Raw genomic sequence first — 25,514 nt, 5'->3', positions numbered from 1 at the left:
AAGCTTTTTCATATAAAACCAGACATTCCTTTAATTCCTGCACATCCCTTTGATCCTTAATAAAAACATTAACATCATCAGCGTATGCTGACACAACAACAGGAGGGCTCTGAGCCAGATCTGACAAAGAGAAACTCCTCAACTTGCTCCTCAGTCTACAGAGAAAAGGTTCAATAGCAATGCTATAGAGTTATCCAGAGATAGGGCAACCCTGTCTAATTCCTCTCCGAACTGGCACAGGACAACTCAACCCTCCTCCCACCTTCACAACACAGCAAGCATCGCTATACAACAGCTTCACCCAAGTCAGAAACCCCTGCCCAACACCAAAGGTCTTCAAGGTGGAAAAAAGAAAAGCATGGTCCACACGGTCAAAAGCCTTCTCCTGATCAATAGATACGATGCCAACTTTAGCATTATACACTTTACAAATATCAAATACAGCTCTCTTTAAAAATAAGTTATCAATCATAGACCTATCTGGAATACAGTAAGATTGATCTACAACCAGTCAACAGTTCAATGACCATTTTCACTCTGTTTGATAAAACCTTGGAGAGAATCTTGTAGTCTGCACATAAAAGGGCCACTGGTCTCCAGTTTTTAGGAAGTGTTAAATCTCCCTTTTTTGGTATGAGAGAGATAACTGCACGCCTGCAGGAAGCTGGAAGTAGCCCTTCTTTAAAACATTCCTTAAACACATCCAGTAGGTCCCGACCCAGAAGACTCCAGAAGTGCTTAAAAAAGTCTGACAGTAAAACATCTATTCCTGGAGCTTAGCATAAAGCCATCTGAGACACCGCCGCAGACAGCTCATACAAGGTGATATCCCTGTTTAAGACGTCCCGATCCCCTGGACTCAGCTGAGGAAGCCCCTGCGGAAGTTCTGAAGCAGAGTCCACATCACAGCTATCCGCGCTAAACAAGTCTGTGTAAAAGTCCACCGCATGCCTTCTCATCTCAGCCGGATCTGTGGTCACCTTTCCATCCGAAAGCAGAAGAAACACCATTTACTTTCTCTGGACCACAGATTTCCCCAAATTAAAGAAAAATGTGGTTGGAGCATCCATGTCCTGGAGTCTGGTGAAGCATGCTTGAACCAAAGCTCCTTTAGCTCTCTCATGTAGAAAATGATTAAGCTCTTGTCTTTTAGAATTTAAACAGTCATTATTCTGCTGATCTAATTGTGAACCAGAGACATTCTCCATATGTGTTATCTCTTCTTCTAACTCCTGCACAATTCTCTTGATATTGGCTGTCAAACTAAAACCATATTGCTGACAAAACATCCGAATTTGGGCCTTTCCTACCTCCCACCATTGAGTAAGGGAATTAAAATCATCCTTCCTTGATCTCCAGTAATCCCCCAAAAAACCTAAAATTTTCACAGAAAATCCGATCATGCAATAATTTTATATTAAACCGCCAGAAAGATTTGGATTTGCTGGTGGTAGATAGAAACAGCTCCATTAAAACTAAGCAATGATCTGTAAAAACAACAGGAAAACACTGACAGTTAACAATTCAAGCAGTAAACGAAACAGACACATAAAACCTGTCTAATCTCGCTGCACTAACTCTGCCATCAGTTACTTTCACCCAGGCTGAAGGATGCTTCATCCTCCACGCATCAACCAAGTTAATTTTTTGTAGAACATCTGATAAAGCAGGAGATGACTGAAGATGCGGCTCTGCCCCAGTCCTATCCAAAGTAAAGTCAAGACAACAATTCCAGTCCCCACCCAACACAATACAGTCCCCTTGAGCAGCACCACTTAATTTTTCTTTTAATGTTTTAAACAAAATCTTAAGCTCAGACTCTAAGGTTGGTGCATAGACATTAACAAAAATAAAAATAAAACCTTCTATTTCAGCTATTAAAGGACTCTACCCTGTACCATCTCCATGCTGAAAGTAATATTTGCATTTAGAGAAGGAGAAAATAAAATAGCAACTCCTGCGCTAAAATTTGTCCCGTGGCTAAGAAATTGCTGCCCTCCCCACCACAGATCCCAGTCTATTTCATTTGTGTTGTCAGTGTGCGTTTCTTCGAGAAAGACTATATCTAGTCTCTTCTGCTTGATTACTTCTGCTAATAAGGCTCTTTTATTTGCATCCCTGCACCCATTCACATTCAAGGAGGCCACCCTCAACCCCTGCACATAAGAGGAAGCCATCAAGAAAGCAAACAGAAAAACCCAGCAGTGTTGTATGGTCATGACGTTTTATTGTGAAAACTTCATTTTCTCTATCGATTCAGACGCTTCAACTGTTTCCTCAGACCAGTAACATGTTTCTTAAGGCGATAACGCTTTTTAACATCCAGTAAGTCCAACCCCACAACTTTCTGAAGAGTCATAGCTGACCGAATGAATTTCTTGAAATCAGGAAAATACTCCTCAACATTCACTTTTTTACCAAAGGTGTCATCCAGTAAAGCAACGATTTCCTCCAAAGAATACAAATCTGCATTTTGAGAGACACTGTCTGCTACAGAAACTTTATCAGAGTCAGAATCACACTCCATGTCATTCGCATCGTTACCATAACAACCAGCAGACGTCCTGCTCTGCTGCTCCTCCACCTCTCCTTCCCCCGGGGCAACAACACACGCTACATCCAACTCTGACCTCCTCATTTCATCACCATTCTGTGCTGTACTGACCGTAGGTTCAGCCTCCACCCTCTCTTTCGACTTAGTTGTAGTCATGCAACCACTTACCTCACTCCACACCAAAGCTGAAGCGTCTGCGGGAGAAACACCGACTTCACCTCGCACCCTTAGCGCAGCGTCCTCTCCAAAAAGGACAGTTTCACCACGCTCTGGAGGCACAGCTCCAGCCAGGTCAACAGCGGCTTGGCCCCGCACTAGGGGCACAGCCTCAGCCGGGGCAACAGCGGTCTCACCCCGCGCCGGAGGCGCAGCCACGTTTAGCGCCTGCTGCCCGCTAACCCCCTCCCCACTATCAGCCACAGCAGGTCCCGCTGCAAGCTGTCTGTGAGGGCACATTACTTTCTTATGACCCACATCTCCACACTCAAAACATTTCGTATTCCCGGAAACACCATGTAGAACCCTTCTTCATGTTTGACACGGAAGGAGACATCCAGTGTCTGTGTGGGGGAGTCTAAAAACATGAACTTGCCTCCGAAGGGACTGAACATGCTTTAACTTGGCGTCCTTACAGCCCAGACTCACTGTCCGGAAGCCACTTGCAAATTTCCCAAATCGCTTCAGTTCTTGCTCCAAAGCCGCATTGGGAATAAATGGAGGCACCTCCGACACAGTGATTTGGGTGGAGGGCACTGCGAGGGGTGAAACACACATGAATTCATCATTTAAATACAGGCCGCTCTCTATGAGCTGATTGACAAACGCCTGCTCTTTTAAGAATATGACAACCGCTTTATTCATACGTGAAGTGTATGAAATGTTTCCATGTCCCACCTGATCTCCTACAGTGAAAAAAACACCTGCTCAACAGTGGTGCTTGGCTGCAGCAACACCCTGACTCCATGCTTCAAAGATGCTTTTGTCAAAACGAAAAACAATCTACACAATCACAAACAGCTATGAAACAATCATAAAATAAACACAGCGATAAAAACTGAAAAACAAACATCTTTTTTTTTTTTTTTTTTTTTTTTTTTTTTTATACCTGTCCCGTTTGGTTCTTTTGCCATCAGAATTATTGTCTAAAGGCGAAGAAAGATGCCCAACGGATTTACTTTACCAAATGGACCATCCCAGCCTTGCCGTAATGGTCCATTTGATTTACCTTTTATTGTTTATTTTATTTTATTATTTTTTTTTTACTTGCTAGATACGGGACAGGGGGAAAGAAAAGGGAGAAAGAAAGAGGGGGGAAAAAACAAAACAAACAAAAAAAAAAACAGCGGAGAAGAGGGACGGGGATAAAGGGCAAAAAACAAAAACCAACAAAATAAGCAGACAAAAAATACATATATCGATCACCTGGATCACCTGTTGAGAAAGAAAAAAGAAAACAAGCAGAAGAAAACGAGAGTAATAGAATAAACAACATCACAATGATATATGGGAATATAACACTACATACTTAATATTAAACATTATTGTGCAGCACGTAAGATCGACAGCGCACAGTGTGCTTTGAGGTAGGAGCCAAAAAGGGTGTAGTTTGTGTGTGTGATCACCTGTGTGTACACCTGTGAGCATGAGCGCGCTTGTATTTAAAAGGTTCCTTAATGTAATGATCTGCTAGAGGGTGTGGGGGGCCACAGTCCCATCCTCCAGGGCATGAAGCAGGTATGGAGGAGATCAAAACTCCAGACATCCAGAGGCCCCCAGAACACAAGAGACCAAGGAAGACCAACAGAGGGGCATCCGCGCCACTATCCCAGAAAGAGCTGAGGAGAGTCCCAGATGAGGGATCACTCAGCAGCCGCGGAGCAGAAGCCAGGGGGGGTTGCAGTGACGTGTCCGTGAGCTCCGCCGGCAGCCAGCTGTGCCTGAGTGACTGAGCCCCAGGCCGAGAGGCCGAGGGCACCCCACCCCCGAAGTGGCCCGAGCGAGCCCCAGGTTCCAGGCCCCGATAAGCAGCCACCAAGGAGTGAGCCGGTGTGTACCCGGACGCCCACCCCCGGACACAAAGAACCACCAACGCATCGATGTCTGAGGGCGTCTGCCACCGGCAGGGGAAGTGGTGGGGGGAGATAGGCCTCCAAACCTTGGAAGGCCTGAGATGTCCCCAGAGAGGTGGCGTCTGATACCCAACCTGACATATAGACACAGACATACAGGCACACTCAAATACAAACATCCATTCCCACCCTCATGCTCTCATAAGCAATTACTCCACACTCAACCAACGTGGAGACAGACATAAAGAGACGCTGTACACACAATCACACTCCCCAAGCGTACTCTAAGAACCGGGTCTAGGTACCCTTGCCCCTGGAGGGGGAAACTGCACCCAGACCCAGGTGGTGTTACCCTTTTCCCTGCAGTGGGGAGAAGCAGACTGCCCCGACTCCGCAGCAGCAGGGAGGCCCCACACCCCAGACCCCAGTCGGACGGCCAACTCCTCCTCCTAGCCCCCCCGCTCCAGCAGGCCGCAGAGACCGGGGGTGTGAAAAGACTCCAAACCTCCCTCTACCCGCTCATATGTAGTGTTGATGTATATGTGTTCTAAGGTGCAATTAAAACCCAGGAGGGCATGGAGCTACCTGCCAGAGAGCTGCAGGTAAGCGCATAGCCCCTCCTGATAGCCCTCAATGTCTACGTGTATTTAAAATTGAGAGGTGGGCAACGACGCCAGGGGTGAGGTGTACACCCTGATGGTAATTTGGAGTCCGTGTTGTGAGCCCACCCCCAAGATCCTATATGTATGTGTTATGAGAGTGTGAGTAATGTGAATGTCTAAGTTGTGAGATAAAATTGAGGCAGAGGCAGCCAGAAGGGGACAGAGGGGGGGGATGCCTCCTCTGCACCCTGGTGACACACCCCTACCCCAAGGCCCTGCATGTGTGGGTGATTGTGGTGGAGCGGGAAGAGGGAGGCAGCTGGAGATGGGGAGGGAAGAAAGGGAGGGGCAAGTGACCCCTCCCTGGGGCCAGCTCCCCCGCTGACCCCAGTAGGCACCCCCATGCTCTGCAACCCGCCAGGGAAAGGGGGCCCAGGCCCATCCGGACCAGGGCCCAGTGCAGCAGCGCCGCCCGGCCCCACAGAGCCCGGGACAGCCCACCCGACCCCACTACAGAGAAAACTGCACCCACCCCATCATCCACTCATCTTCCAGACTACACAAGACAATAGACGCCCAGGCTGAGATCTTCCTCCACCTCTCCTATATCTCCCCCTCCTGCAGAGAGAATTCCTGAGGAGAGGAAAGCTCCTGCAAGATGAAAACAAACATCTAAAGAAAAACTCACTCAGACCAACCAAGCTCACCACCATCAAACTCCCAGCATGCAGTGCAAGATTTATTGTGGAAAAAAAAAAAGTATATGTATATATATATGTGTGTATATATATATATATATATAGAGAGAGAGAGAGAGAGAGATAGGCGTGTGTAAGGGTCCCTAGGCTAGACCCCCCCCACCCCCCATGCCAACCAAGTCTACCTCGGACATGAACAAAACACATGGAAAAGGCATGGACGTTATCAATGTCTGAAGCGACAATTTTGCACAAGCCTCAGTAACATGAAGTCCCCAACGAAACAAGGAAGTAACACTGTAAGTGTCAGCTGAAAGAAAGAGAAACAAATGATCTGTTGAAAGTTGATCAGTGAGATACGTTCCTTGTGAATTCCTCTCTTGCAACACAACCTGTTAGACAATACACAGCCTCCTTTGGTTGATGCCCAAATGGTTATAAAAGACAGCACACAGAGTAAAGCCAACACTTTCCTCCAAGACACAGGACACAGATTGGGAGCTGAGGATCTAAGCAGAAGGTAACAGCTCACAAGTAAAATAGTTCTTAACTGCAAACTCTGTAAAGTAGATTCCATTTTGTTCATAACACTAGGGGCATTTTCTTGCACATTTCCACCATCTGACATGCTGACATGGAAAGATCTTTAAAGTGCTGCAAAGAACACTGACAAAAAAATGTTGATGTTAAAAGTCTTGGTAAGATATTTACTGATAGTCTTGGTCCTTTTTTTCAATCATTCTAAAACAGAACACTAATGATCAAAGGAAACTGAATATTTTTTATATCAAATGTGGGGAATTCAAACAAATGTAATCCCAGAACATATATGTTGACAGCAATGGGAAATTTTGCTTGGAATGGAATTGTGTGTTTGCTTTGTTTCTTTGCAAAGTGGTAGCTCATTAACAAGATATCGTAATCTTCTGTAGTTGGCTTTCATTAAAATGGAATATCCAGTGTTTGTTTAACGTCTTGACTCATCACATTACAAATTCCTGAGTGAAGCACTCAGGCTAGTGAAGCTGTACTTTTGCTAAAGTAAACATCATCAGGTAAATCTTCATTTTCAAAATCCATATGTCCTTTTTAACTATTCTTTGGTGCAAATGTGTGATCACTGAGACATTTGGGTTGTTCATAGTGAGGGTTTTCCAGCATTAGCAGCAGGAGGACTGGGAAAGTACTGGATTGACGACACAGACAGAGAAGCCTAGACAGAAATGGGACAAAAAAATAAGATACAATAAGAAATGAAGGATTTCTGTGTTTAAAGAAAGGAAAAAAAGCAAATGTTTTCTAAGACTCTTGTTTTTGAGTCACACTCAACAGTATTTGATCATATGAGTGAGTATATTCTAATCCAAGCAGTATTTGCAGAGACCAACTCTCTTACAAGAGAAGAAAATGAAAACCTTTGCACTTGCTGTCATCCTCCTCATGATCTTCATCAGCAGTGGTAAGTTAGATTTACAAATTGCTTTTGTTCTGTTCAATTACTCTTTCTCTTGGTGCAGGCAAGAGAAAGCCTTTCCTGCTTGGCCTCTATGTGCTTGTCTAGTCTCCTCTAACTCTAACCCTCGGATAGTCTCTCAGTCTTGTTCTCTAAAGCCTAAAGAATTATGGATTTGATCAATTGGACCCTTAACGAAATTGACGCCCTATTTTCGACGAGAAGCCTGGGCTCGGGAGAACCAAAAAAACCATCTCCTTTATGCGGCCACCCAAGGCCAAGACTGGCCAGAACAACAATTCTCCTGGATCACAAGACTGTGTTTTGACTATTTACGCCTACCCTTAAAGGTCACCTGCGTCAGCTGGAGGACTGTTGATTTTTGCTTAACCGGGTGAAAGGATACTCTCTCTCAAGTTGAACGCAGGATAAACACACACGCAAATCTCTTATGTACACTGACACAGACACACACTCACCCCGTTCCCCACGCCTCCGAATGCATACTCCCACCTGAAGTAGGCAGACATATCTTTCCAGCGCCATGCCAGAAGACTGGCAGCAGGACCGGGCTGCTGTCTACATGGGTTAAGTCCTGCCTGCCCCCCCTCCCTATTCAAGTCATGTGATTTTATGTTGTAAGATATGAAGATTTATGTGCTTTCTGTGCTGAGGTTTTTTTTTTTCTGTTCTCAAACTGCTCTCCCCTAGGAGCTCTGTCTGGGAGGAGTTCTTTTTTCTCCTCCTCTTTCCACATGTATTGTGTATTTCCATTGTTTTGTTTTGTTCTCAAATTGCTCTCCCCTAGGAGCTCTGTCTGGGAGGAGTTCTTTTTTTCTCCTCCTCTTTCCGCATGTATTGTGTATTTCCATTGTTTTGTTTTTGTTGTACCTCTCTGACCTGTCTTCCCAATATTATGTTTGTGTGTTCTATGTATAGTCAGAAGGGGTGCTCATGATGGCACCGGATTGTCTGGAAGCCTTTAAAACAATTTCCCTCAGGATAAATAAAGTATTATCAATCAATCAATCAATTCAAAGTCAGATGAGTAGTATATTTACCTTACAATATAAAGCCCCTTGAGGCAACTGTTGTGATACTGCGCTATAGAAATACAATAAAATTTAACTGAACTGAACTGAGTTGTAACAAAAACTGCTAAAATGTGACTGACATATGAAGCATTTTGATGCGAGTTAAACCAACCTTTGTAGTTTTGGTCAGATTGGAAAACTAAAGCTATGACAGTGAAATGGCTGATGTCACTGATACAATAAACTGTTTTAGTGGATTGTAGGTAAGTAAAGTCATTCTGTTTCTGAAACAAAGCCAACAACCTCATTACAAAAAGCACAAAAGATTATTTGTTGGGAACAGGTAAAAAGGAACCTGCAGCGACCCTAAATTGAATAAGCAGAAGAGAATGGATGGACATATAACGGAGTAACTTTAGAATGGTCACCAGCCAGTGCCACCAATCTTCTGTTAAGGGCAGTAACATTTAAGAAAAGGACTTTGACATATTTCTCTGCTGTTTTTAATTCAGTAGATTTGTCATCAGTGTTCACTAATATTAAATATGAACGGTCATATGTATCTCTGCCTTTGTCTTCTGTCAGAGGCTCTGCAGTGTAACCGCTGTGTTCCAATAACAGCTGGTGGCAGGTGCACCAACCAAGTGGAGACCTGCCAGAGACCTGATGAGGTCTGTGCCTCTGTCATCTTTACGGTTCCCAGTAAGTATGGTCTCTCACTCACTCACTCACTCACTCTCTCTCGCCTCTCACGCGCGCACACACACACACACACACACACACACTCAGACACACACACATACACTTTTAGACTTCACGTCAAACATTAACATTAACTTTGTCCATTTTGTAAATATTCTCCTTATTTGAGGCCAAATTATTATTATGTTGTTATTTCAGATTACTTTTGATGATAGTGTTTCTTTGGATTCAAATATGTGAGAGATACAGTATGAGTTTTCACTTTGCTCTTTTCTTTACTGCAGGATACTCGTATTTCAAAAGATGCATGAGGGAAGCTGATGCCTTTGCTTTGAAGTCCGTTCCCAACATTAATGTCTACACATGTTCCAAGGATAGGTGCAACTGATGAGTGAAACTTCTGCATAAAAAATGTCACAATCATATCAGAAGACATTAAGTCACTTTTAAACATTGTTTCATTTTCTCTTGACTGTCTGGCCTTTAATTGCAATAAAAAGGATTGAAGGGATAACAAAAGCACAACTGTGTGTGTGTGTGTGTGTGTGTGTGTGTAAGGACTTTTAATGAAATGTCCTCTGTAAGGACACAAACATTTCCATTACTCATTACCATACTCTGAACTTTGTTTGGTAAACGACTAACCCTTGACAGTTTAAGTGATGTTAAATGAATGAATGATGAGAATGATGTTTCTCAAAAGATTTCAGAATATTATAGTAGTGTGACCAGTTACCAAGACCCTTGTTACATTCCATTCTAGGAGTACAGGAGTGCAACTAAAGGGCCCGGTGGCCAAAGCCATACCCTATAGGCAATTCACTGTTCAAGGTGGTTTTATTGCTATCAAAAACTCAAAGCATTAACTCCAGGGTGAACAAAGGCCAAACAAGCTATTCCAAAAAGAAAGGTGCTACCTAAACGCTGCATGAAACAAAAACTAAACAAAAGACAAGCTCTACCCCTAACTCCCTAATTTAGGGGGAGAAGAAGAGAACCCCTTCTTCTTCAGCACTTATTTACAAGTGGAAAAGAATATCTACAACGCTATATACAAAAATTAATGGTTCTCTAAAGACATACATGAAAATTTGGCACTGAGGGTTTGGAGGCCAAGAAAAAGGAACAACTGCTGGAGAGGGTTTTTAAAGCGGCCACTTGATGGTGGGAACCAATCAGCAGCTGCCAGCTCTTCAGTCAGGAAGCAGACCTAGAGAGAGACTTAACCCTAACGCACACCCCAGACCCACTGCTCCATCCCTCCTCCATCATTAGAACCCTGCACAGGACGAGTTCCGGTTGCGCCATGAGATGGCCGCACCGACGAGAGCTCCGAGTCATCTCAGCCAAAATTTTATTATTTATTTTGTACTACTCGCTATTTCTGTGCGCACAGCGCTATCATATACTTGGTGTGACAGACAAACACTTTTGGAGTTACGTTTATCAGCCAGTTCAGACTTTACAGCTGGTTTTCGACAACGTGGACGCTCTGCTGCCGGGGATCATTTGTTGTACCATGTACCAATGATAGGTGCAACTGATGAGTGAAACTTCTGCTTGTTATTAAGAGACTCGTTCGGTGTAAGTTTTGTGGAGGGCGGAGGTCGCTAATTTAAGTTTTTAATGAGTTTTAGCCGAGAACGCAGCTGTAATGTTAGCATGCTAAGTTAGCCTGGCCGCAAGCGTCAGGCGAACAGACGGCTGCAGTTTTTTTAACAGCTTTTTTTTCCTTCGTCAGGAGAGGTGTCCTGGCAGGCGCGCGACACACACAGCTCAGACCTTTATTTCTGTGTTGCAGAACACAACACATAGACAGGCGTAACTTACAGACCGGTTACAAAGGAGAACGTTGGTATATAGATTGAACTGAGTGAATCAATCTAAGCATTATCAGCTGAAACTGATACACTTGATGTAACTGAACTCTGGCCATGAGCACCAGTCCAACACAGCGCTTTATTAAACACTTTGAGGTTCATGTAGCCCCATTATTTTAGATTGCGCAGCTGCCTCGTGGTTTGTGTCACATATTTGTGTTTTGTTGCCCACAGATGTGCATCATAGTATAGTTTTGGATTTGGACTGCTACACTCAGACACTAACAGACAGAAACTGTCAGAGTTTTATCACTGATACTGCTGGATGAACAGAAACTCACTCAGGAACGAGGTCACACAGAGCTCAAGTTTTCACTCGCGAGAGGGAAGCAGTTGTCTCCAACCCATTTCAACTTGCTTCCTCCTGCGGGCCACTTTTATTGTGTACATACATGAATATTCATAAAGCTTGTTGCTGTGTTCGCTAAGACAAATTACTATATATGGTTATGCAAGCGTGGTTATCCGGTCTGAGTGAATATACAATATGAATACAGTCCTTCCAGGATGTTGTTATCTTGTCCCGCCAGGTGGCTTCCTTCATTGAATAGAGTCTGTCCTTCTCAAGGCTACTTGCCCTCTTCATGGAGGTCGTGCACGTACTCATATGCATAGGTTACATAGAGAACAAGCTAAGCATTCTGACTTTCTAAGTGGCAATGTGTAGCTTTTGAAATGGCAACCTACAACACATACATTAAACCTAACAGAAACAAAGAGAGATGCTGTCTTCTCTGAAGACGGTCTGCCTGGACTCGTGATGACACCAGAAGGTCCAAACCTTTGAGACTGACTCTCCCAGAGAAAAACAGGCCTATAAATTCTGCTGTTAGGACACGCCCCCTTCTCTAACTCTTCCATGAAGCCGTGGAAAACTCATCTGAAACTCTGTTTGATCATAAAGTGTGAAAACATCTCATTGGAGCAGATTTGTCTTCTCTCTCATATAAAAAAGCCAACACAAGCTAACCTGATAACCCAACAAAAACTCCTCAGTATTTGAAGAACACAAAGTTAGTGTGTTAGTTTGTTTTGCAGCACATCTCACAGTGTGATACATCATTTATCAAACACACCATATACAAATCCATTATGTCCATAAAACAATAAGGTTACATTAGTGGAATATTGTTATGAGCCTGTTGAGCTAATGTGATGAAATCATAACTATATGTTGATCAAAGTCTAATGTAAGCACAGTGCTGGTGTGCAGGGCTGTTATATGCTGCTGACACATTATAAACTGTTATGTCTATATCAAGCTTTTAGCCTCATAATAAGCAGAGATATTTGTGTGTTTGTCTTCAACATTCAGATCGTTAGAGATGATTTGATGTGTGGATCAACAGCATCACTAATTGAAGCACTTTAAAGTGGAAAAATCTCCCTTATTTCAGCTGTGATCACACACTTTGGTTTTCAGAGGAACGGCCAACAAAAGGAAAGACTTGACTGAGTGAAAAAGGATCCAAGCTGGTGATGATCCAGTGCAGCTGGTCTCAGGGAATAAAGAAACAGCCTGATCAGCTTCTCTACAAACACAAGGAGACTTTCATGTTGTGCTTGAATATGTCTGTTACTTTAGTTATAAACTGCCTCTATTGGAGCTGAATGCTGTGATGTGTCTGCAGCTCTACATGTATTATAGAAACATGAATGATGATAATCCACAGCAGATCTGACCCAAACCAAAACTCTGTTCTTTCAATGGGAGCCTGTACAAATTCACTTTGTTTTCTACTCATTTCCCGCCTCACTTTTCTTAATACTAAACTTTTTATTTGTGTATTTGTATATAATATGAGTACAGTCCTTCCAGGATGTTGTTATCTTGTCCCGCCAAGTGGCTTCCTTCATTGAATAGAGTCTGTCCTTCTCAAGGCTACTTGCCCTCTTCATGGAGGTCGTGCACGTACTCATATGCGTGGGTTACATAGAGAACAAACAAACCATTCTAACTTTCTAAATGGCAGTGTGTAGTTTTTGAAATGGAAACCTACAACAGATACATTAAACCTAACATTCTTCCATACTGTTTGACATTTTAAAAGCTTGTGTTTTCATTTATCAGTACAGCCTCACTTGGAGGTGCATTTCCAATGCTTACTTCATTTAAACAAAATCTTCCATGTCCTCCTTTGGGTCCTCCTGGGCTAATGTGTAGTAAATAAAGGTATTAGTCACCATCCTTTGTATCATGCTCATAGCAGGTCATAGCAACAAACACGGAAACTAAAACAACAAATACTGGGGTCATGATCTTCAGTAGCATGTGCCATCAGGATTCAGAATCATCTATGCGAGCCAATTCTGTGTTGAGGCTCCTGGTGTATGATTGGCCACATACTCCTGCAGTGCTGTCAGATTCTGCAGGGCCTCATAGATGTTGCCACCTGCTGAGTATCCATCTGGGATGAACGTGCAGCATGTCTCACCAATTAGCTTACACACCCCACCTTGGGATGCAATTAGCAAGAATGTTATATCTTCCGGAGCTGTAAGTAGATAGTGGCATGTGGGCACATAAGTAGTAATCCATCTTGTTATTAAGGTGTGCCGTAGTGTTCATTGTCTGCCACCAGAAGTTCGTAAAATAGCCATTGAGCGTGGTTTCCTCGGTCCCATAGTGCTTCAGCTGTCGTCACGAACAGGAACACTTTAAGCCACGCTGTCATCCTTGTTGCTGACTAAAGGTAAGGGAGTCAGTTTCTTCACCAGGTTTGAGACAGAAGGCCCTAGAGGCTTTCTTCCCCCTTTGTAGCCGGACTTTTACCTCCACTTACTCGGTTTCAGCGTCAAGGTGCGTGATCTTCTTGCAGTGGCTCTGATGAATCCACGTTGGTCTTTCGGCAATTTTTACTGGTGTGAGTGAGCACACTTGGTAGGGGCCGACCCACCGGGGTTGAGACCAGCACTTGCTTTTTATGTCCTTTATCAACCCCCAAATCATCTCTCTGCAGGCATTCTTCCTGTGGGGGGATAAAGCCATCTGGCAAATTATCTGCACTTATGACTCCTCTACTGTCCTTTCATCTCTGCAAAATGTTTTTTGTTTTGTTTTTTTAAAAAAGAGTATGAAATATTTTACTACTGTTATGCTCTGCTCCCTCCTGTTGAGTCATGGCTTGCCCATGGCTCAAAATTTCAGCAGTCTTGTAGAAATGTTTATGATGCTCTGTAGAGTGTCAACCTCTGCATGGCACAGTGAAAAAGCATTAGGTGATGATCCTTGGGAAATTGCCGTCAGTCATTTCCCGTCAACGCCATAGCTTCTGGTTTCTGTGTTGTGTACAGTATCATGATGCCATCCCTGAACTTCCTCTGTGTTGTCGATTGGAGCTTGGCACGCTCCCCTTATCCGTCAGATGCCCATCCTGTCGTCCACCATCTCCTGTCGATGCTCTCTATGAAGCCCAGTGGCACAGCTCTCTGTGGGCCGTCAGCTGGAGGTGGTCTCCACTCCTCACTGATCCTCCTGTCGCCTCTCTCATAGCCTCAGTCTGCATCTGCATCTCAGTCTCTTCTTCCATCACTTCACCTCTCTCCACCTGTAATTTAAACAATGAAACCTCCCCAGAAAAACCCTCTATTGACACATGGCCCTTGCCATGTATCAACTTCAAACAATTAGACATTAACACAAAAAAGTTGCACATTCTCTCTTAAAGATTCCCAGGGCTTGTCCCTCGGAGTAGCTCTACTCCAAGCCTGTAACCCTGTCATAAGAAAAACATTAGCCAGTGGTCTTGATGCATTCTTAATCATCCAGGAAAGTAAATCCCAAAAAGTTGATTCTGTTCATCTGGACGTAGCGTTTCCAGTGCGAGAAACGTTTCGTCACTCATCCAGGTGACTTCTTCAGTCTCAGCTGACTGCAGGTTTCAATCTTATAAACAGTACATTTGCATAATGACCGAAACCAGCCCACTGAAGGAACAATGGGCTGGGAGGTCAGTTCCTTAATCATAATTATGCAAATTCTCATGACCATTGATCAACAACCACTGACCAAAACCCACTGATCAAAGAACACTGATCAATGGCCATGAGTACCATTCACAGAGAGTTGGGGAATGGCTGCAATCACAGCATTGTAAGATGGTGACAGATGTACCCTTAGGCCCCCTCCTCCATTCAGAGATGGTCTTTCCCTTTTCACGTAAATGGCCTCCTTGACTCCGCCCTCAAACCAGCGTTCTTCCCTGTCCAGGATGTGTACATCCTCATCATTGAAAGAGTGTCCACTGGCCTGTAGGTGTAAATAGACTGCAGAGTCCTGGCCTGACGAGGTAGCTCTTCTGTGTTGTGCCATCCGCTTCGCCAGAGGTTGTTTGGTTTCCCCGATGTATAAATCCTGGCAATCCTCCTGCACTTAACAGCGTACACTATGTTACTCTGTTTGTGTCGGGGGACCCGATCCTTGGGGTGGACCAGTTTTTGGCGCAGCGTGTTTTGCGGTTTAAAAGCCACAGAGACCCGGTGTTTAGAAAAAATGCGTCTCAACCAGGGGCGATTCTAGGATCAGAGCTTTGGGGGTGCTGAGCACCAGGAGAGCTGCCCAGCCAGGCAAGATAAACTTTACTTGTCACGATGAGACTTCTTCCCTGTCTCTGTCAGTCCCTGCATCCCTAAATACCTCCAGTTGTCCTGAGTTCTCTCCGACTGTCTCCTTGGTGCATTTAAACCCCTGTTCCTCCCTGTTCTCATCGTCTGTTGTCTTCGTCTCCGTTATCAGTCATCATAATTTTACCATCTCTGTGCAAGTCTGCAAATTTCTTTATTAAACCATAAGATTCTTAAATTCATCAAGTCTCAAAACATGACATCACTGTTTTGTACATTTTAACACAATTTAATAAGCATATGCTTCAGCCAATACCATTTGATTAGCCTTGTCCCAGTTTCTTGCTTTGTGGTAGATCTTTATTCTGTTTTCACTGAGATATTTGAATGCTAATCAATAAATCAATATTCAATTCTAAAAAAAAATTCTAATCCCCACATTTGTGAAAGAAAAGCAAAACACTTTTTTGAAAAGTTTGTAACAAATCCATCAAATCTGTTTTCTTACCTGATTCTTCCTGACCTTGTACTTTCCCCTCTTTCCTCTCTCCCTCTTTGGACTGACAATCATACGTAAATAGATTGTATTAGATGAAAAAATTAATTTAATATGAAAAAAATACTATTGAAATCACTAATAAAAAAGTCCTCTCTCAGTGTACTTTCAACCAAAAGGCAAATAACCAAACCACATGTACATCTAATAAAAGATATAAATATTGAAACACTGATCCAACATTATCCTTTATTGATGGATCATTTGATCTTACACTTTTACCTGAATGTGGCTTTTTTTGAAAAAACATCCTTATATCCATTATATCCACACAAAACACACACACACACACACACACACACACACACACACACAACAGGAGTTATAAGGTTAATGGGAATCCAGTCAGTTAGCTAGTAAGTACCTTGGGTTTAATATCAGCACATATGACAAAATAAGCAGCTTCTCTCAGTCCTTTTCAAACAGGACAGTGGTAACAACAGCAGGCTACGGACAATTTTAAGTTTTAGATTTTAAATAGGCTATATACTTTTCAATGGGAGCAACAGGACGGTCAGATGTCACTGATTTTACTACAGAGCAGGATGGATTGTAGGGTAGCAAACATCGTCGGAAAACATGTTTTCAACACTGCAGGTTACCTGGTGTCATGTTTTTCAGCTAAAAAGAAACAGGGTCTGACTCCTACCTAACTATATAAAGAGGAACTGAAGGTTAAATGCAGCTAATATGTCCTGTTTTAAGCCAGGGACTTACACCTCCGCTCTGCTGCGTCTCAGCCACCATCGCTCTGGCACAAAGGGCATCAGAGCCAGAGTAGGGGAGAGGCGAGCTGGAACAAACCATTTTGGGAGGAGGGGGTATCTATACTTTTGTTGTTAAAATATTAGATCTCAACCAAGTACTGTATGCGTTCTATATTTTTTGTAGTGTATCACACAAACACCAAATATTGTCAAAAAAGTAAGAAATCTTTGGGGGTGCTTTGATTTATTTTGGGGTTGCTGAACCCCCCAAAATGGGCTAAAAACGCCCCTGAATATAGTTATTTACACATTTGCCTACCAAGTGGAAGCTCACTGGCTGAATCTCAGGAGGAGACAAAAAAAATCTCTTTGGGGTTGTGTCAGAAATGGCATCAGGCCTAAAAATCTTTCCAATCTCACATGAACAGTCACCCACTGTGGTGAGCCCTGTGAGTAACAGTGCAGCTGAACGTAGCCAGTAAGCAGTTAAAGCAATTCTTTTGTTAAATCCCTTGAATTAAAGCTCTAATTCTGCACTTCAACCACATCCTAATTGTTTTACTTTGTACAGAGACACAGCTACAACAAAGTTCATTGTCCAAATACTTATGGGACAAACACTTATAGTATATTACACAACATAGTACGTGAACATGTACTGAAGCACCCCTTCCTACAACCCTAAGTTGGACATGTGGTTATGAAAATAGATGGGCGGTAAAATAAAAGGATGACTCTTGCTGCCTGTAAATCAAAGTGTGCCTGAGGTGGGATTTCAGAAGCAGAAACCATGAGGGAGCACAGTACCACTCCCAGAAGGGTGAGATGTGAAGCCATGAATGCTGATGAGTGAAATGATGATGGAGGAGAACACAGATGAAGATCTGGAAGTTGCTGCCTCTTTATATAGTAGACACTGAAATTACCTTTTGCCTCCCTGCCAGCACGGACACCCACACTAAAAACTCACTTACATAAACCCTCGGCTCTGGGATGGATTCAAAAACATGTCAGTTCTGGTAAACAAATGGACGGTTTTGCAACCACAAAGTTTAATCCTACAAGGGCAGAATTATGTTCACTGTGTGAGAGGTGAACGTCAGACAGTTAGCAAGAGAAACATTCAAAGAAACAACTTAAATAACACAAACTTAGCAGTTGGGATGTAGATCAGACGATATCAGCAACGTGATGATCAAATTTAGTTAAAAAAACACAAGAAAAAACAGGCTTTTTGCTCCAAAAGGACAAACAAAGCAGGGCCAGATTAACCTGTCGGCACCTGCCGGCATGCAGAGTAACATGTAACAAAAACACACACGACACACGTGGTAACCTCAACTTGTTTCACTGGAAACTGGAGTTTCTCTTTTATAGGTTTAACCTCCTAAGACCGGAACTCTTTCATGCATTTTTAAATTATCTTTGCTATTTGGGCTGTTTGGGACCTGATTAATGTAAAAACAAAGAATTACCAGATTTTTTTTTTTACCTGATTTTTGTTTCTGAGAGAAATGAGATCCACATATGAGGATATTCGCTTTAAATTTCGATAGAACAGAGGCAGTATAATGTCCTCGTAAGTGGAAATCAGGTCCTTGTAGAGCAAAATGTTGTATTTTGGTCTAGACATCCCAAAATGTGATGTCCACATATGTGGACACCAGGTCGTTAAAGTCTGTACGAACTTTTGTTTCTTCATTTGCTTGTAAACTAATGGAAATCCTCACTTAAAGCCAAGAAGCTTATTATTTGTGCAGGCTTTAGTGCCTCAGAGTAAACAAGAGAGCTTTGATCACAATGATTTTTGTTTCAAATTTCATTCACTAGAGATTTTTTTTAATGTCACCTGATCTCAATCAGCAGATTGAATATAATAGTAAAGCACTAGTGAGCTAATTAATTAGATATTGGTCACTCATATCAACTGAAAGAGTGTAAGACAAGTAAATGTACTATAAAGGCAGGAGAAGAGTTAATAAAAAGGTCTTGAAATGTAAATATTTCTTTATTTGCTGGTTCATAGATCATTATTTTTGGTTTTATTGTGCTGCACTTTTGTCAGCCCTGCTGGTGTTTTTAAAAGTACTTTATTAATAAACTGGCTGGTTTGGTCAAATTGAACACTTGCCAGTGTGAACAAAAGGTTCTTAACTTTAGCATAAAAGCTTCAGTTAACCTTTCTCATGGCAGTTACTTCGGTATGTGTATTAATGCAAGAAAAACTCGATTCCACACAGCTGACGTACCAAGAGTGTCTGCTGTGTGGTTAACTTTATAACCTTTGGTACGCAGTGGTGTCGTTCCACCTGTTAGCTAGTTTAAGAAACTGGTTAAGGAGGGAGTGTCTGTGAGGATGAGGAGGATTTAGTTCTTTAAAGACACATCAGATACTTGCAGGAAGCTTCTTTCAGGTTCTTTTCTTCACTGCGCAGGTTTAAAACCATGACACCAGAAGTAATGATGCAGAGATTGATTAGTCAGTCACAGTGTAAAGAGCCCTCCTGCCTGCATCGCTTGCCAGTATAAATAGACCTTTGCTCCTGGAAAACAAATATATAAAAGTAATGTTGTCCAAGAAATGCATTTTATCTCACTAGTGAATCAAAGAAAGTCTATATACTTTCTGACCAGCAGTTCATCTGATCCACTTTAGACTTGCTGTTTTGTTTGGGACTCGTCCTGTGTGCTGTGTTCAGTTTGAGCTTGTTTGGATGAGCTGTTGCTTAATTGTGTCTTTCTTCTCCAAATTGCAGACCCTGTTGCTTTATCTGGCCTAAATGTGTCAGGTTAGGGCTGTGTGCAGGCAGGAGTGGTGGTAAGGAGGACCCAAAGTGCAGACGCTCGGAGGCAAAAGTGTATTTCAAAACTCAGCTTTTATTGCTGGATGGCAAAACACAACAAAATCCAAATAAACTTACAAGAGCAGGCAGACGGAATACACAGCATAAATGAGGGTAGATCGCAACACGGACAAACTGAAACACAGGGCTTAAATACACAGAGAGAGCAATCAGGGAATGAGTAACAGGAGGGAAACACAGCTGGGGCAAATCAGGCCTAATGAGACAAGGGGAAGCAAAACCAGATACATTAACATCAGACATGGACCTTCAAAATAAAACAGGAAACATAACACAGACTGAACCAAAGACTTAGGCCGTTTATCAATGCCCAAGTACGCGAGTACGTACTCGCGTTCTCGGTGAGTACGTACCCGCCGAGAACGCACGGGAGTACGTACCCGCCGAGAACGCACGGGAGTACGTACCCGCCGAGAACGCGAGCACGGACTCGTGGGCCGTTTCTCAATTCTCAAGTACGCGAGGACGGACTCGTGATTTGTACAGTCGGAACACCAGCGTACGTGATGATGTCACAGGTCCGGAGTTTTTACTGCCGTCCCCTCTTAATTTAACTGTAAGTAACATGTTATGAAGCTTAACTTTAATCACAGCCAAACCAGTTTACTCAGGAACAAATGAAACACTGAAATAAACCAAACATTAACATTTAGAAGTGCTCTAAGTGACTTATATATCATTGTTAACCTCAGTAGTGAAACCTCTATTAATAAAAATAGTGTACATGTACCAACACGTTCTCACTCCCAACTCGTCAAATGTGTGACGCATGGTCAGGCTCCCTCTGCTTCACTTATCGACGCGCAGGGTACCCCCCTGGCGTCGAGAATTGACGTGCAGGGTCCTCCTATTGAATACTATACTGCTCCCTAATCGTTGTTTATTGACGACAAGAGATTTCCGCGGAAGAGCCTGTTGTTCGTATATTTATACATTTCCGAAATCACATTGTAGTGACGTGTACTGAACACAATATATTATATAATGTAAGCAACTACCTGAGAAACAGCAGATACAGCAGATAAATTAATTATAGGCCATTACTTTTGTATCGTTTATTGCATTTATGGAGGGAGAGGTGTATGCTGGGTAATGGCACAGCTAGCGACTGGGTGACTTTATTCACCCGCTTCGGCTGTTTTCAGTCCATACAATGGGCGTTATTAGCAGAAATCAGTCCCATAGATGTGGGCCATCCACCTGCTAGATTGTTCAGAAGGTTGTTATCATCCATCCAGATGGAGGATCACTAACAGGAGCGTGGAAGACTCCAGAATCCACTCTGGCTGGAATCCGGTGGATACAGCAGTGTTACAGGTAAGACCATTTAAACGGACAGCATTTATAGAATGACTATTAAAAGTCAGCGAGTGTCAATAATGTTAATGTGGTTATGTTAGTAATACAGCGAGTGCTAATATAACAGCTTTAAGATGCATTTGTAGATATTATTACGTGTTTTACCGTCTTTATGGTGCTAGCTTAAAGTTACGGCGTAAACGTTAGCTTATATTGTAGTAAAGCTGTTACTGTTTAAACGATGTTAGCACAGAAATATTAGCTTCTGTCATGACTGATGAAGTTACTAGTTAATAAAGTTTCCATTAAAGTGATTAATCGCAGCCACAGATTGACAGTAAATATCCAGATTAGCTTCAATGCATCTGTAATAAATATGTGCAAGTTTCAGTGCTTCGTTTAAACTGTATGATACTTATACTGACCCAGGGTCAGTGTAAAATACAATCCTAGCTGTGTGAACAAAGCCTGGCTCCTTTAATCCTGCATGACAAACCTCAGGATGCAGGTTCTTATTACTCTTTCCTGCTGGCACACCTGTCACACCTGAGAGTCAGCTAGAAACTTACAGTGACGTGGAAAATCATGCAAAGACTGCCAGACTCTGTAATACTGTAAATGATGTGTGACTCAGGTTAACAGTAAACTTTAAACAGTCCCTCTGTGTCTCTGTGTGTGCTGAACATTTAGGATTGAGTCAGGCTGCATTGACTGTGGGACTTTTCTGTGTTAAAAGCAGGTTGAAGACGGCTCAGAAACATTTGAAGATTAAAATTTAGCATTATGGCGGCTGGTGGTTTGTAAAGCCTCTACTCAGCTGTATTTTTGTTACTAATTTATGTTTGTTGTTGTTTAACACAGATTTCAGAAGAGCAAAGATGAGCACTGTTGCTTAATCCTTAATAGTTTAACTGGATTGGAAATCAAAAAAATCCAGATTCTTCTTCCACAGAAGTTTTATTTGTCAGTGTGGGTCTGCTGAGTCACCTGAAGAACTCATTTCATTCTCCACAATGTTGATTTACAGAAATGTTTCACAGGAGCTGATTCCTCCCAAAGGGTGAACTAGTGTGTTTCCATAGATTATCTCTGTATGAATGTACTTCTTAAATGAAGGCAAGTGTTTGTCCTTTTTTGTTCCTCAGGTACAGTACGTGATATTAAGGGCAGGCGGTCATCACTGGGGGAAGAAAAGAAGCAGACGTACTTCCAAGAGGGAGCTGCAGTGAGGACACAGCCTGGTCACTAAGGTCAGAGGTCAGAATCTGAAACAGCTCAGGTTTATATTCTAGGGGTTATAAAAAAAAATTGAAATGTATTTATAAAGAAACCTTTAAATAATATTTCACATAATAGTCATAATTATGATTATTATTAGAAATATCAAACATTTAAGTGGATTTTCTGTTACACGTATTGTCTTACCCCTGCGATAACTGGCAGCTTGTCTTTGTCCTGTATCAGCTGGGATAGGCTTCATCCTCCCGCGACCTTGAATTGGATACATGAATTATATTGAATTGTATTCCAATTATGTAATCTGATCATTTACAAACTCAAGGTATCCAATCAAAATGTAAGTAATAATGTTAAAAATGGGAAAGCAGAAATAAGTGTGACATGAATGTAAATGTGTTAGCTGACATAGAGGACAGCTACATGTAGTCTGAAAAACCTTTGTTGTCAAGTTTGCAGGTCCATCAGCACGAGACATTCTTACATAGAAGAGTCTGTTAAAGTCTCTAACTCAGTGAAGCATTATTGGTCCCGTCTGTTTGGATAAATATAGTAAACTGATGTATGTCCATTTATTGACACATTTTCTCAAGTGCTTATCCAGTTCAGGATCACAGTGGAGCTGCAGCTGGATATGTTCAGTAAAGAAAACTTACAAAGGTTAACAATAAACCTGCATCTCTGTATGCTGTTGTCCACAGGATGAGAAAATCAAACTGGAAGACTGTGGAACATGTTAATAAATGTTTGTGTTTATCCCTGTGTCTTTCACAGGAGGCGCTGAAAGGTTTCCCTAATAGTTCCTGGTGAATCAAAGCAGAACCATAAAGGTTGCTGGACTGCATGATGGCCTTACCCCTGAGCAGTCATCCTGTTAAAGGAGGAACCAGTTAGAAGCTGTTTTCAAAGTAGCTGAGCAGATTTCATCTCAAGTAAGCGATTAACTGTTTGTTTGTTTGTTCTGCCACTTAAAGAGCATTTAAGGACGTCTTTTGAGTGTCCAGTTGAATTAATTCTACTGGCTCTCATGGTCATTTGTGATTATGGACATATTTTTCATGTACATCAACCATTTAGTAAATTCTATCTATTTAGTAATATCTGTTAGCTATAAAATGTAATATAAATATAAAAATATCTAAATATCTCCTGCCCCTTATATTTTAATGATGTATGACCAGACGTCTGTTATCGTGTTACATAAGCATTCCTCACATATCAATGAGATACAATCCTACTGACACAGCAGAGGGATAACGACGGCTATTTAACATCGTTGCACAACACATTCGAGCTGCATGATGCAGACAAAGTGACTAAATCATCTTTTTGTGGTCTATTGTCTTCAAACCAGCAGACAAAGCCAATGGCAGAAGATGTTTGGAGAAGAACTTCAGGCCGTGTACTGACAAGGTATTTTTTTCTTGTTATCAAAAGACATTTGGAATGACGGCTTCTACAACTGTGCTGATGTAAAGCTTACAGTCTAAGAAGTCACAGTGTTGATATTCAACACAAAGAGAAAAGCTCACTTGTTTGAATTTATTTACAATCATAGTTTTTATAAATTCTGACTGTAAACAGCTTTTACAGCTTTGATATTGTTTGACACTCGATATCAGGTGATGGTATTTAATTTAAAGGTTTCTATGTCCCAATGAGCCATTTACACTGACCAGTGTCAGTTTGACTGTAACACATTCATTATTTAGATCCAGCATTTCTAAGAGAAATAACTGAATGTAAAAATGGCAGCCCTCAGACCAGGTTTAATTGATAGAGATATATGCATGCATTATGAAATTTATGTATCCCAGATCATTTTTATTCATCTTGTCCTGGCAGACCCACCCCTTTCTCCCAAGTTAACTGCAACCCAAAAGAACTAGTGGGGCTATTTACACACTCACAACCAGTGTGGGGTAAAAAGAGCCACCAAAAACCTGACAGCCTGCACAGCTACAGATGTGCTAAAAGCTAAAAGAGTTAGAAGCTCTGCTTGTGGAGAAACCCTTGGAGAAACTTTCTAAGCCTAACAGAGGACAGGTACTCCTGCCCAAATAACATGATATAACCCCACATACAGCCCAGCCATAAAGTGAACCAAGTCATTTGGTTAAAGACAGCATGTCTTGCAGACCAAATGCATGTAACCAGCCTGCACCAACCTAACATTTCTTCCTCCTGAATTAAATGAATGAATGGATGAAAGTTAAATGACTACAAACCTAAAGCCACTAGTTCCCACACTGGAGTTCCCTGACACTGTGTTAACTGTACTGAGCTTATATCAACAGTTGTAACAGGCTAAGCTACGTGAGACACTGCATTGAACGATTGTTTCTATCTTAATGGTTTCAGCTCATATGTTCTTTTTCCTTTCTGTAGATCAAAGCAGCTCGTGCTCTTTCTGCTTCCATTTTGATGGCAAGAAGAAGAAGAAGAAGAAGACTTCAGCGAAGTGGCGTTCATGGTCTCAGTGGACAGTCATGGTCACATACTGCATGTGGTTTTAAAAGCAACATGTCTGTTCACCACAACAATCGAGATGTGTAATATCAGTGCAGCTACAGTTTGTTCTTGAACATCAGTTCTGTTTTCTACTTTGACCACTTAGACCAAAAAAGTGTTGTTTTCAGATTCTTTCTTTTAAATCTGTAAAGCACCTGCTCATTTTTTATTACAATTAGTTTCACATAAATAGTAGTGTTTCCTTTATGGTCTTTTAATGCTTACACTACACTGTACACGTCTACATTAGAGACATTTCTGTTATCTGTTTATGAGACTGGGCTGCTTGACTACAATTTGGAAATGGGTGCAAAATTGTGCTATTGTTTGTTATTTAATATGATTCAATTCAATTCAATAAAACTTTATTGATCCTGAAGGTTGACCCCGAGGGAAATTCGGGTTAAGGCCAACACAGGACGTGTCTGACTAAGCAAAGATTAATCTGATCCCATTTCTACCTGTCTCTACTGTTTCAACTGTAATTGGCAGGATATATATTTATTCCAGCTCTCATAGGGCAAAGGAATGACTCAGACGTGTCAAATGTTCTTTGACTTGATAAACAATTTGAAGTTCACAATTTTCTTACAAATAAAACTATAATGACAAACATGAACAGCTGTGGTTATTTCTGAGACATGATTTTTTTGAATGTGTTCATATTTAGATAGTGTGCATTTGTATGCTGAAACTGTAATGGTGAACCTGAGGTGACGGTCAACACAAGACAAATATATATAAATATAAAACAATACTGAAGTAATGTCTTTACCCTGTGCAGCG

General features: G+C 42.0%; 1 long non-coding RNA gene across 1 annotated transcript; it reads left to right on the top strand.

Annotated features, from left to right (window-relative positions):
• The first annotated feature begins 22,991 nt into the window (after positions 1–22,991).
• On the top strand, positions 22,992–25,313 carry LOC134634832 (uncharacterized). Its single transcript, XR_010094887.1, has 3 exons — positions 22,992–23,149; positions 23,572–23,630; positions 24,606–25,313. It is a non-coding gene; the product is annotated as an uncharacterized LOC134634832 (long non-coding RNA).
• The last annotated feature ends 201 nt before the right edge of the window (positions 25,314–25,514 follow it).

The sequence above is a fragment of the Pelmatolapia mariae genome, linkage group LG9, assembly GCF_036321145.2.
Source record: "Pelmatolapia mariae isolate MD_Pm_ZW linkage group LG9, Pm_UMD_F_2, whole genome shotgun sequence".
Classification (NCBI taxonomy): domain Eukaryota; kingdom Metazoa; phylum Chordata; class Actinopteri; order Cichliformes; family Cichlidae; genus Pelmatolapia; species Pelmatolapia mariae.
The sequence above is the reverse complement of the archived record's forward strand: the minus strand, read 5'-3'. Positions and strand labels throughout refer to the sequence as shown.